Here is a 13,157-nt window from a genome sequence, read left to right as displayed (position 1 = left end):
GAGACAAAAACTTACAGATCCTCATTCATTTTCTTTTGGGATGATGATAATATTCTGGAATTCATTGTTGGTTATGGCTGCACAATGCTGTGAATATATTAAATGTCATTGAATTATACATTCCGTAGTGGTTAAAATGGTAATTTTTGTTATATGTGTTCACTATTTATTTATTTATTTATTCATTTATTTACTTATTTTAAGTAAGGTCAGTGCCCAACATGGGGCTTGAACTCATGACCCTGAGATGAGGAGTCACATGCTCTCCCCACTGAGCCAGCCAGGCACCCCTCTGTTCACAATTTTTAAAATGGAAAGAAATTAGACATAACATTTAGTCTACCATAGTGGCAATTTTGTCAAAATATTTTCTTAAACTATTTTTCTGTAATTTTAGGATAGGATCATTTGCAGTTCATATATAGTTCAATGAAATGTATCGTAATTTTTCTTACGTAGATCTAGAAAAGGTGGAAGATGAAAGCCATGAGAATTTTGATACTCATTCTTTCCTTAGTGCAGAGGTTCTCAGAGTGTGGTCTGGAGCCTCTGGGGACTCATTGAGACAATATAAAACAGTCTGCAAGTTCAGATTATTTTTATAATGATAGTGGTTATTTCCTCTTTTTATTCTCATTCTCTGTAGGTGCACAGCCTGGTTTTCTAGTGGCTGTATGATGTTTGAGGACATCATCTTTTTGATGGCTAATGGTTTATGTGCTTGCATATGTCTGTTTCTTATAAGTTTCTAAGGTAAATTCTTTGGGATCCTCAATTTTTAAAGAGTATAAAAGAGTCCTGAAGCCAGAAATGTAGAGAACCCATGTCTTAGTGAACATATTATATGCTAATAATAAAAAATTATGTATGCAGTGCTTGTGCTATGCAGTTTTGGAAATACAGGGAGAATAAATTGTCAGCCAAATGATTTTTTGTGGTTGTTTTATGTCTTTATTCCTCAGAGATGATTAGATTCGGAACCAAGGTGTTCTTTTTGAGACACTGTAAGTCTCTAGTTTAGGAAAAGGATCTCAGTTACCGAGAAAGTTTATGGTTGTGAATTTGAACAACTTTTACAATAGGAGTGATACCAGATACGGTGATTAATTTTACCATACTCAGTTCCCCCAGACTTTTGTAATCTGTGATGCATTTGAAGTATAATAACAACTAATGTTTACTGAACACTTACTGTGTTTTCCCATGTAATGATTCATCTTCTCCTCCCAACAACTCTGCAGAATAGGTACTGTTATAATGGTTAGTTAACTTGCCCATGATCCCACAACCAGAAAGTGGCACATCTGGTATTAGGGCCCATGCAGTCTGACTGGAGTCTGTGCTGTGAACCACTGTGCCATTTGCTATCTCTGCCTACGCGTGCTGTAGAAATACTAGCTCTCTGGGAGTATATATAGGAAGTTCCCATTCAGAGGGCTCATACTTAAACCTCTTTGTTGTACAGTTGACTCATGAAGAACGAGGGGGTTAGGGGTGCTAACCCTTAGACGGTCAAAAATCCAGATATACTTTTTCACTCCCTCAAAACTTAACTGGAAATAGCCTACTGTTGACTGGAATCCTTACTGATAACATAAACAGACTAGTGACACATACTTTGTGTGCTATGTGTATTATACACTGTATTCTTAAAGTAAGAGAGAGGAAAGAAAATGCTACTGGGAGAATCACAAAGAGGAGAAAATACATTTATAGTCTATATGGTACGGGAAAACATCTGCATATAAGTGGACCCATGCGGTTGAACCCAGTTCATGGGTCAGTTGTACTGCATGGCGGTGGTGGCAGAATTGGGAGGCGTCCTGGGCCTGGTGCCTAAGCCAAGGGCACCAGCAAAGAGCTGGAGGTAGTTGGAGGAGAGACGGGAGCTGTGAGTGCCAGACTCATGCCCAGGGTGCTTCTGGTCCAGACTTTTAATTGGATGTTTCTTTTCTTAGAGATTGGCTCTGCTTATGGCCTCTAAGAGGATATCTCCTCTTTTCTATCTTTGGAACAAGATAGATTTTCACAGTTTTCTCCTAGTCTCTGTCTTTGAGGCAAGCACTTATTCCATTTGAACTTTTCTGACGGTTTTTACTAAAAACTAGAAATGAGAAAATTGAAATGGGGAGGGTGTTCAAAGATACCCTTTTAGGAAAGTAACTCAGAACTAAATAAGCACAAATGTGGTACCAATGGGGGTCTTTGGAATTCAAATAATCAAGGTACTTCTGTAAGAGGGTAACTTGGCCTTGGTGTGGGCCCCTCCAGGCTCATCCTCTTTGGAGCTAGGCTGGGTGCTTTTTTTTTTTTTTTTTTAATGTTTATTTATTTTTGAGAGAGAGAGAGAGAGAGAGAGAGAGAGAAAGAGCACATGAGCGGGGGAGGAGCAGAGAGAGAAGGAGACACAGAATCCGAAGCAGGCTCCAGGCTTTGAGCTGTCAGCACTGAGCCCGCGCAGGGCTTGAACTCACGGACTGCGAGATCATGACCTGAGCTGAAGTCAGACGACGTTCAGCTGAGTCACCCAGGCGCCCCTAGGCTGGGTGCTTTGCTCGGAGAAGTAAGCCAGGCCTCTGGCCTTGAGCTAGAAGGGGGGAATGTCAACCAGAACCTGCCTTAGGAGTAGAGGATGTGCCCTCCTACCTCCCGTTTTGCTTCCGCTTGTCAGTCTTACTGCCACAGATCCCTTTCTAGCACCAAGAGCCATACTGGCCTGAAGTAGGAAGCAGGGATGGGGTCTGGGGATATTCCCCGCAGTTAGTGTGAAGGGGAGGCTCCATTAGTGTTAAAATTAGGCGTTACAGTACTTTCTCTTTCCAGTTGTACTTCCCTTGAAAGATTTTCTTTGCTCTGTGGCCATATCCGTTACTCTGTCCTGAACTCCTGAGGGGGGGGGGGGGCGCAGAGGGGAGCTCGGCTGTACAGGTGGCAGGCCCAGAGCCTCCCAACGGAGTAGAGGGAGCCAGAGCCTATGCTGGAGTCCAGCAGAAATGCTTGCAGGTGGCCCCCCCTTGCTGCTTCTGGAACACCTCTGATTTAAAAGGTTTTTGAAGCTGAATCTTTAAAAATAATTCTGTGCAGACTCCTAAAGATGCTGACTGCTGGGGCCCGGGCACTGGGAGGAAGGAGAGCAGGTGTTCCCTCTCACGGCTCCTTTCCGTCATTGGTGGCCACGGGGCGCGATCCAGTTGTGTTCATGACTACTGTCCCAACATTCTGGTTCGTTTGTGTATATCAAAAGCAGGGAGAGGAGAAGTACATTCAGCTTTTATTATATACCTGCATGAAGAAGGGCTGTTTGTGCCAGTATTTTCATTTAAGCATTCATGTTTGTGGATTTATTTTGTACTTTTCAATTTTTTTTAATTACACAAAATAACATGTTTCTGGTATTACAGTCTGAGTGGCTTCATATTTACTCAGCTGCCCGAGTCAGAAGCTTATACCTCATCCTGAATTCCTTAACCCCCTTGTAATTATGGACTATTGATCTGGCTTAGTTCTCAAAGATCCCTCACTCCACTCCTGCACCAACCTTGGACCTGGTCTCTCTCCAGCCAGTTTTGCCCTCTTTTCATATCTTTTTCCACTGAAGCCCCAGTTTTCAAGCTTTCTCATATTAGGAGCCCTTCATTCAACTGAGGAGCTCCAAGTAGCTTTTGTTTATGTAGGTTCTGTTTATTGATATTTATTATAATAATATTAAAACTGAGAAATTACTCATTTTTATTTTTATTTTTATTTTTTATTTTTTTAAAGAAGTTACTTTTTTTTTTATTTTTTTATTTTTTTATTTTTTTTATTTTTGGGACAGAGAGAGACAGAGCATGAACGGGGGAGGGGCAGAGAGAGAGGGAGACACAGAATCGGAAACAGGCTCCAGGCTCCGAGCCATCAGCCCAGAGCCTGACGCGGGGCTCGAACTCACGGACCGCGAGATCGTGACCTGGCTGAAGTCGGACGCTTAACCGACTGCGCCACCCAGGCGCCCCATGAGAAATTACTCATTTTTAAACTTTTTGTTCATTAATTCATTTAAAACAAATAAACCTATTACAAGTTTGGAGAAAGGCATCACAGTTAATTACACGACTTTGCTGGAACTGTGAACAACTTTTGACAAAACTCAAAACAGTGTTCTCTTGAATTATACTCCCAGCAAATTGAATGTATAGTAGAACTTTGCACAGTCTTGTGTGGTTATCTGTAAGATGGAATTTGGTTTTAGGCTCAGATAATTATAAATGGATTTTCTCCCCTATGTGAATGTCCAGAGACATTTGGAAGTTACATGGGATAATTCCTCGTTTGAGACTGTTCTGAGCAGCCTGTTAAATGCCAGTGGTGCCTCCCAGTGAATGTGACAACCAAAAATACTAGGTTTTCCAATATCCATTGTGGAATTGCACACACCCATTGAGAACCACTGATTAATGGAATCTTGACTGGGTTTAAAAAAATTTTTCTTTAATGTGGGATGATCATTTTAAAAATAAATTACATTATAAAAGAACATCAAAAAGGAAGGACAAGTGCCTGTAATCCCACCACCCAGTATAACCAATATTAATATTTTGTTCCATATTTGTGTTGCCTTTTTTTGATTCTTCTATAGATAATTTTTCCCATTCAAAAAATGGGACCATTTAGGGATGCCTGGGTAGCTCAGTTGGTTAAGTGTCCACCTTCCGCTCAGGTCATGATCTCACGTTTGTGGGTTCAAGCCCCGCATTGAGCTATGTGCTGACAGCGCAGAGCCTGGAGCCTGCTTCGGATTCTGTGACTCCCTCTCTCTCCCTCCCCCTCCCTCCGCTCCCCTGATCATGTTCTCTCTCTCTCTCTCTCTCTCTCTCCTCTCTCCTCTTTCCTCTCTCCTCTCTCAAAAATAAATAAATATTAAAGAAAATGAGATCATTTATAAATTTTTTTTTTTTACTTGGCTTGATGCTACCTGATTTTACCTAATTCATATGCCTCTTTGAAAATCATAACATCATTTTTATTCTTGAATTGATCGTAAAATTAGCATAATCTCATGTAAGGTGCAGGGGTACCTGGGTGGCTCATTCGGTTAAGCCTCTGACTTCAGCTCAGGTCATGATCTCAGGATTCACGAGTTTGAGCCCCACGTTGGGCTCTCTGTTGTCAGCACTGAGCCTGCTTCGGATCCTCTATTCCGCTCTCTCTCTGCCCCTCCTCCGCTTGTGCTGTCTCTCAAAAATAGAGAAGTATTTTATAAAAAGAAATAAAATCATAACATTTTTATTATTGATTTGATTGTAAAATTAGCACAATCTTATGTAAGGTGCAAATAATGCATACTCATGTCTCCTTTTAAGAGTAAAAGTGGTGTTCACGTTGGGACAAGGGTGGAGGGATCAGAGCAAAGCCTGGATTTGTACGGAGTTGGGTGGCATTGAACAAGTGACTTACCTCTCAAACTCCACCCAGTTTTCTTGTCTCTAACAAGTATTAGAGATAATGCATGTTTTAAAGTTCCCGCCCTAGGGGTGCCTGGGTGGCTCAATCAGTTAAGCTCTGACTTTGGCTCAGGTCATGATCTCACAGTCTATGGGGTTGAGCCCTGCATCGGGCTCTGTGCTGACAGCTCAGAGCCTGGAGCCTGCTTCAGATTCTATGTCTCCCTTTCTCTCTGCCCCTACCCTGGTTGCACTCTGTCTCTCTCTGTCTCTCAAAAATAAACATTTAAATGAATGAATGAGTGAATGAATGAATGAATGAATAAAATAAAGTTCCTGCCCCAGGATAGAGGGAGATCCCTGTCTGGCCCCTTGCTGATACAAGTGGAATGCAGGCTTCTGGAGGGCAGGGTGGACATCTTACATACCTTTTTTTTTGGTCTCTAGCACTAGCTCAGTACTTGATTCATCAATCCATCGAACAAATGCATGTGGCAAAAGTTTGTTACTCTGTCTGACCGTGAATAAACCTTGTTTTCTTTCTATCATGCTTATACCTCCATCACAGGTAAACGACTATATTAATTATCATGTCAAATCTCAATAAATCTTGCCCCAAATGGGGTCATTCATTAGTTCAGGATAAAGATGTTTCTGAAGTTTTAGGCACACCTGATTGTTGCATTAATCTAGCTATGGCTTGAACATTATTATTACTCAGTATTCTGGCTAATTGATTGTGCAGCCCTACCATTGACACGTGTAATTAAATGAGCTTGCATTTAGCATGTTCCTGAAGCCAGTTGTGTTTACCTCAGAGGCTGTCGGCTTGAAACCATGTCTTTAGGACTCATTGGTCCCTTTAAGACATCTTCACAGGTATGCTTTTCTTTCATTGTGGATCTTTTTTTCTTTCAAAATTTTATTTGCAGCTGTTAAGATAGGAGATTTAACTGTTCAGTCCCCTTGAATGTTTTAATTTTGTTACTATTGGAATTCTGAAAAATTTAATCCGAAAAATGGTTGGACTGTTTTTAGGAGAGTTTCTGGATTCAGAAAGGCCCAAAGCATAGAGGCTGAAATAGTGGTTCTTAGCCTTTCGCATGCATCAGAATCACCTGAAAGACTTGATAAAAAGTCAGGTTGGTGCCCACCTGGTTTCTTATTCACCATGTCAGAGCAGGGCCCAAGAATTTGCATTCTAACCAGCTCATTCTATATCCCAGTAGAGCAGGTCAGGGACCAGACTCTGGCAACCACTGGGCTAAAGTGTTATTGAAGTCACCTAAGGTGACAATATGGAGGGAGATGATGGAGCCCAGTGTGTTTCAGGAAAGTCCCTTTGTGCTCCCCGAAGATAATAGAATAATAAAGAAAAACTAGTTTTGGAACAGGAAGAGAAGGCAAACATGGGCATAAATCCTTGAAAATACTGTGTGATAGTTGGTATGGTTAAAATCAAGATAGCACAAGAGGGTTGGGAATAACAATTTTTAAAAGTTTATTTTACCTTTTAAAAAGTAAGTAATGAAATGCATGTTCACAAGGGAAAGTATATAAATACAGAAAATTTTCTATTCTAGAAGAGAAGAGAAAATTCCTCATTATAATTTTGTCACTTGAAGATGTCTTGTTATTTTTTTTTTATAATTTCCATTCAGTAAGTCTTTTATGCACAAGATCTTTTATGCATATTCTCTTTTTATTTTGTCCCCTCAAATGAAGTTTTAATTATCCAACAATATATGCTCATTATAATGAAAGAAAAAAGATCATAAAGAACACTTAATCTTTCCAGACAGACACACTGCTTTTAGCTTCCTGAAATTTTATCATTAGAGATCTTCCTATGAAGATACCTATTGTTAAATATTAACCCGACCATATGGTTTTACTACTTAAATTTTTTCTGCAATATCTTTTCGTGTCATTAATTTTTTTAATGTTTATTTTTTTGAGAGAGAGAGAGAGAGAGAGAGAGAGAGAGAGAGAGAGAGAGTGGGGGAGGGGCAGAGAGAGAGAGAGAGGGAGACACAGAATTCGAAGCAGGCTCCAGGCTCTGAGCTGTCAGCACAGAGGCGGCATGGGGCTCGAACCCACAAGCTGCGAGACCATGACCTGAGCTGAAGTCAGATGCCCAGCTGACTGAGCCACCCAGGTGCCCTTCTTTTCATGTCATTAGATGTGATTCTGAAGCAACCTTTTTAGGTACAGAGTATCCTGATCTGATAAACATAATTTATACCTAAATCTTTTCAAACAGCCCCTGAAACCCTTCACCCTTAGGATGGAGTCCCTGAAGTGCAATTGGCAGGTCAAAGAGCGTATAAAATCTAAGGCTCCTGATATAATTTACCAAATTGTCCTCAGAAAGGGCTTAGTAATTACTGCCCGGGCTCCAAGTCTACATCATTGCCGTTTTAATGTTTGCCAGTTTGATAGGTGAAATACAGTATCTCCTTGTTTTAATTCTGTTCTTTTGAGGATAAGAAGCTTAGCACTTTTTTTCATATGTTAATTGCTCGTTTATATTTCTTCTCTTTTGAATTTCTGCTCTTGTCCTTGTCACATTTTCTTCTGGAGTTAATATTTTTTATTAATTTATGTGAGCTCCTTACTTAGGGATTTTAATTCCTAATGTCGAATGCTTCAGATATTTATGACCAATTTTTTATTTGCTTTGAAAACTTGTGGTATGGTTCTTTTATAGAAGTGTTTAGTTACCTCCCCCGCCCCGCCCAGTCCATCATTATTTTCCATTTTTAAGGATTTTTTTCCCCGTGATGTTAAACTAGAAAATTCTCTCCACGATTTGATAAAATGTTAACCCTTATTTTCTCTTAGCACACTTTTCGTAGTTTCGTTTTTTCACTGAAATCTTTAAACCATATGTAATTTATTCTAGTGTGAGCAAGTGTGATTTACATTTTTTTTTTTCATTTTAACTGTTAGGTGATATGTTTTCTTAATATTTAATTATTCTGATCACACTATGAAAACAGGCAAATTTAGATAGAAAGTTGGAGATAAGCATTAAGTTTTTATTTTTTTAATGTTTAAGAGAGAGAATACACGCGTACATGAGAGCACAAGCAGGGGAGGGGCAGAGGGAGAGAGAGAGAATCCCAAGCAGGCTTCTTGCAGAGCCCTATATGGGGCTCGATCCCATGAACTCTTGAGATCATGACCTGAGCTGAAATCAAGAGTCAGACACTTAATCGACTGAGCCCCTCAGGTGCCCCAATAAGCATTGTTTTCACACTGCTTTGAAAACCACTGGGGATTCTGAGAAGGCTTTGAAGGGTTTGACATGGGAATATACAAGTAGGAGAGCAGGGAAGAGCTGGGCAAGTATGTGGGCATTTGTAGTTCCAACTTCTCCCAAGAACTACAGACTTATATGGTCAGCGGGGCACCTGCTAGGCAGATCTTCTTGGGTAGCTAATAATAGGCTGTTTAAAATTAACATGGTCAAAACAGAATTCTTTTTTTTTTTTTTTAAGATTTTTTTTTAAAGTTTATTTATTTTGATAAAGCAGGGGAGGGTTGCAGAGAGAGAAGGCGAGAGAGAATCCCAAGCAGGCTGTGCACTGTCAGCACGGACAGAGGCTGATGTGGGGCTCAGCCTCATAAACCACGAGATCATGACCTGAGCTGAAATCAAGAATTCAACACTTAACCGACTGACCCACCCAGGCGCCCCTAAAGATTTTATTTTTAAGTCATCTCTGCATCCAACATGGGGCTCAAACCTACAACCCTGAGATCAAATAGTTGCATGCTCTACTGACTGAGCCAGATTGGCTCTTCAAAACAGAATTCTTAATGCTATCCCTACCCTAATCTGCATAACTGAGACCTTCTCATCTTAGTAAATGGTGCCATTTCCCACCCAAGTGTGCAGCAGGAAAGTGTCATAGCTATCCTTGTTCCCTCTCTCCTGCCCACCTTGAATCTAATCCATTCTTAGTTCTGTAGGCTTCTGTCCAAATATATCCTGAATCCGACCAGCCCTCATCATTTCCACTGTTAAAACATTAGTTCTGACCACCACTGTCTCACCTGAGTGTCTGCCAAGCCCTCCTTGCTGATTTTCTTGATTCCTGTTTAGCTGGAATCTATTCCACACAGTAGTTTCTACAGCATAGATCAGGTCATGTTATTCTCCTGCTTAAAACCTTTCAAAGACTTCCCACACTTCAAATCCAAACCTCACTTTTAAGACATCGTTGTGGTCTGGCCTCTCTTGCCTCTCCAGTTTCCTCTTTCTACACTGTCCTCGTTTACTTCATACAAGCTCACCTGGCCTCTTTCTATTCCTTGAGCAGCAGCTTTTCTTTCTTTGGATCTTTGCATTGGTCAAACCTTCTCTAGAACTACCCAGAAAATACCCCAGTGTCTTCTTAGAGAGTCTTTCCTTGACTACCCAGGCTCACGAAGAAACCCCAGACACCACCTCCGGTCATCACTTACCTTGTTACCCTACCTCAGTTTCTTTGGAGTGGTTCTCTGTATGTGAAATGATCATATTTATTTGTTGACTTATTTATCAGCTATCTCCTCATTCTGGAATATAAGCTCCCTAAGAGCATGGACTCTGTTTTGTTCCCTCCTCAATTCCCTTAGCCCCATGCCCGGCTCATGGTACTGGTGGTGGGTACTGTGTAACCATTTGTGGCGCTGCTCCCATCCTGTGGCCCCTACCCACACTTAGCCAGAGCAGCTCAGCTTTTATATTTCAAGTTTATATGAGGTTTTGTGTACAGAAAGTTTTCTTGCTTAACAGAAGTTTGAAGATAATTTCCTTAGGAGATAGGAATTTAAGGATATATGAGAAAGAAAAGATTTTAATTTGACATTTGCCAGAGTATTCCATTTACTTCCTAAATGTACTGGTATGTCATTCCTGACTTTTTAACCTGAAGGGGTAAGCCTGAGAACAGCATAATGATTTTAAACATTTCTTACCCAAGAGTACTTTTTCTTTACATACCGAATTGCATACCATAGATGGTATTTATCCTATAATTAAGAAGATTATGAGATTGTATCCTCTTATGTTTACCCTTTTTAATGAGTGCCTCCTGAATCCCAAGCCAAAGCATGTATATAGCTTTATTGTGTAAATATTTGTGTTCTAGGTGTGTTATTTGTATAAATGTATATTCCCCTTGATTTGTATGTGTGTGTGTAGTATTTGTGTTTTCTTTTTCCCCATTAAGTTGTAAACACTCTATTTTATGACTTTTTTTTAGGTTTATTTATTTTGAGAAAGAGAGAGAGTGAGAGAGAGAAAGAGAGAGAGAGAGAGAGAGAGAACATGAGTGGAGGAGGGGCAGAGAGAGAGGGAGAGAGAGGACCCCAAGCAGGCTCCAGGCTGTCAGCACGGAGCCCAACATGGAGCCTGACACAGAACCTGAACTCATGAACTGTGAGATCTACCTGAGCTGAAATCAAGAGTCAGATGCTTAACAGACTGAGCCACCCAGGCGCCCCTCTAGTTTATGACTTCTGTGCTTCCTTTTTAACTTCTCACTGCATTAGTATTCTGTTCTGTACCAGGTTGCTGCTCCCTTAAATGAGTTGGTTTTTGTGACACTTGTCTTGTGACAGTTTTATGTATTTTAGTTTTTGGCTACTGTGTGAATTAGGAATTTGTCTTAGTTGTATTTTAAGTTTTATTACTTTCTACATTTTAACCAGTAAATACAAAGAGATTGCCTTTTGTTTTTGCTTTATGTGTTTTCATGTTATTGGGAGCATGCAGTTTTACAACTGTTGTTTTCATTGTGGGTTATGAATCTTATGAAAATAAAATTTCTTTTTTTTTATCACATACAGCTTTTTCCTTGAAATTGTGCTTTATTAATTTAGTGACTCTTCCTTGCTTTTTGTGTTTTTTGATAGATCTTTACTCATACTTTAATCTCTTTTATTTTAGGTACATTCTGGCTAACTTGGCCTGCTCTCCACAGCAGCCTGTTGTTTGATAGATATAATATTCTTTTGCATTTTATTGTTTCTAAAGCAGGTATCTTTTAGTTTAAAAAATCACTTAACAGTTAATTTTTAAAGATTGACGTATAATTGACATTATACTAGTTTCAGGTATACAACATAATGATTTCTACAGTTAATTTATTTCAAAGGAAAGTGGTAGATTTCATTCCTCTGGACATTTCTTGTTACTTTGGGTCCTGTGGGATATTTTTGTTGGCACCGTTTTTTGAAGTTTTTATCAAGGAAGGGAATTTCATATATGTCTCAGGGTTGAGTGAGAGAGTGGCTACATGTCCCTGAGTGCAGCATGTTGACCTGCGCAGACTTCTGGAGAGAAGAGGAAACAAAACAAAACAAGCAGTGGGCGAAGCAGTAATGAAAGGTATAGGCCAGGAGCGCCTGGGTGGCTCAGTGGCTTAATCGTCCAACTTTTGGTTTCACCTCAAGTCATGATGTCACAGTTCTGGGATTAAGCCCCATGTGGGGTTTCATGCTGACAGCGTGGAACCTGCTTGGGATTCATTCTGTCTCTCTCTGCCCCTCCCCGACTCTCACAATAAAGAAATAAACTTAAAGTTTAAAGAATAAAATAAAAGGTGTAGGTCTGAAAAATAAGGGACCAAGGTGATTATCAGACTAGATAATCAGCTCCTGGAGAATCAAGCTCATTTCCTTTTTTTTTTTTTTTCCCTTCTTTCCATTTTGTGTTTGCTCAGAGATCACTTGTTTATATCTTGGAGTTTGCAGTCTTTTGAATGTTCTGAAAGTCAACTTGATAATAAATTGATTATAGTCCTATCATCTTTTTATGACTGATACACTAGAGAGAAGTTTAAAGTGAGTCATTCAAGAACTTCACCCCTGCTTGAACCTATGTGTTCGAGTGCCTGCTTTATCCGAGGTTGAAGCATTTTTAGTTGGCAACTGATTTTTTGTAAGCAAGTCATTGAACAAGTTCACCATTCCTTGTTCTTTTGAAGCATTAATCATCTTCCCTCAGAGCTCTGGAAAGGTGACTGAATCTTGAGCCATTTGGCCCTTCACTGTGCAGGAAATCCACCCTGCTGAGGTGAATGCATGAAATACTTGTGTCAGTATAGATCTGAGAACTGGTTTGTCTCCTGTAATGCACAGATTGAATTCCTTGTCTGTTACTATAGGGTACCTTTTGTGTCCATTTATAAAGAGCTGTGATCAGAGCTGTAAAAGTTACCATATAGATGACGTGGTTAACCTATTAAACTCTTGCTATTAAACTCCTGCTATTAAACTCCTGCTGCTTAATGTAATTTTCAAATATTTTGAAATACCAAATGTAGCCTCTGATCAGAGAGCTCAGGGACCAGTTTTTGAGTTGTGATGAATTTCTCTGTTTTCATTTTTTATAGTGGCTATCCATTTTAGAAACATTCACTCTGCCAAATAGGTTAGCAGTGTGTGCAGAAGGACAGCTTAAATAATGTGCATGTTTGCTGTTGAAGCAGATGCCTCTAAGTAAAGCTACCGGATCAAAGAGGAGAAAGAGTCCCATGTAATATCTGTTAGAGACTGTGAGCCCTTCGAGATATTCTTTGTTTCCCATTCTAGGATTTAATTTTCTCTGTCCTAATAAAAGATTTTGATTAATTCTGTGTTAGTAGAATGCTGATAATGTGTAGTAGAATGTGAAGAAATGTGATTCAGTAATAACTTTTGAGTTTCCGTGTGACTGCTTATCTAATCTAACATGTATCT

General features: G+C 39.8%; 1 protein-coding gene and 1 non-coding gene across 12 annotated transcripts in view; one reads left to right on the top strand and one right to left on the bottom strand.

The window, feature by feature from the left end:
• ITSN1 (intersectin 1) overlaps window positions 1-13,157 on the top strand; it is a 220,045-nt gene that overhangs the window by 22,557 nt on the left and 184,331 nt on the right. The gene's annotated exons all lie outside the window — the stretch shown is intronic.
• TRNAR-CCU lies at window positions 214-286 on the bottom strand. The gene has a single exon. It is a non-coding gene; the product is annotated as a tRNA-Arg (tRNA).

Source organism: Prionailurus bengalensis, chromosome C2 (assembly GCF_016509475.1).
Source record: "Prionailurus bengalensis isolate Pbe53 chromosome C2, Fcat_Pben_1.1_paternal_pri, whole genome shotgun sequence".
NCBI lineage: Eukaryota > Metazoa > Chordata > Mammalia > Carnivora > Felidae > Prionailurus > Prionailurus bengalensis.
The sequence above is the reverse complement of the archived record's forward strand: the minus strand, read 5'-3'. Positions and strand labels throughout refer to the sequence as shown.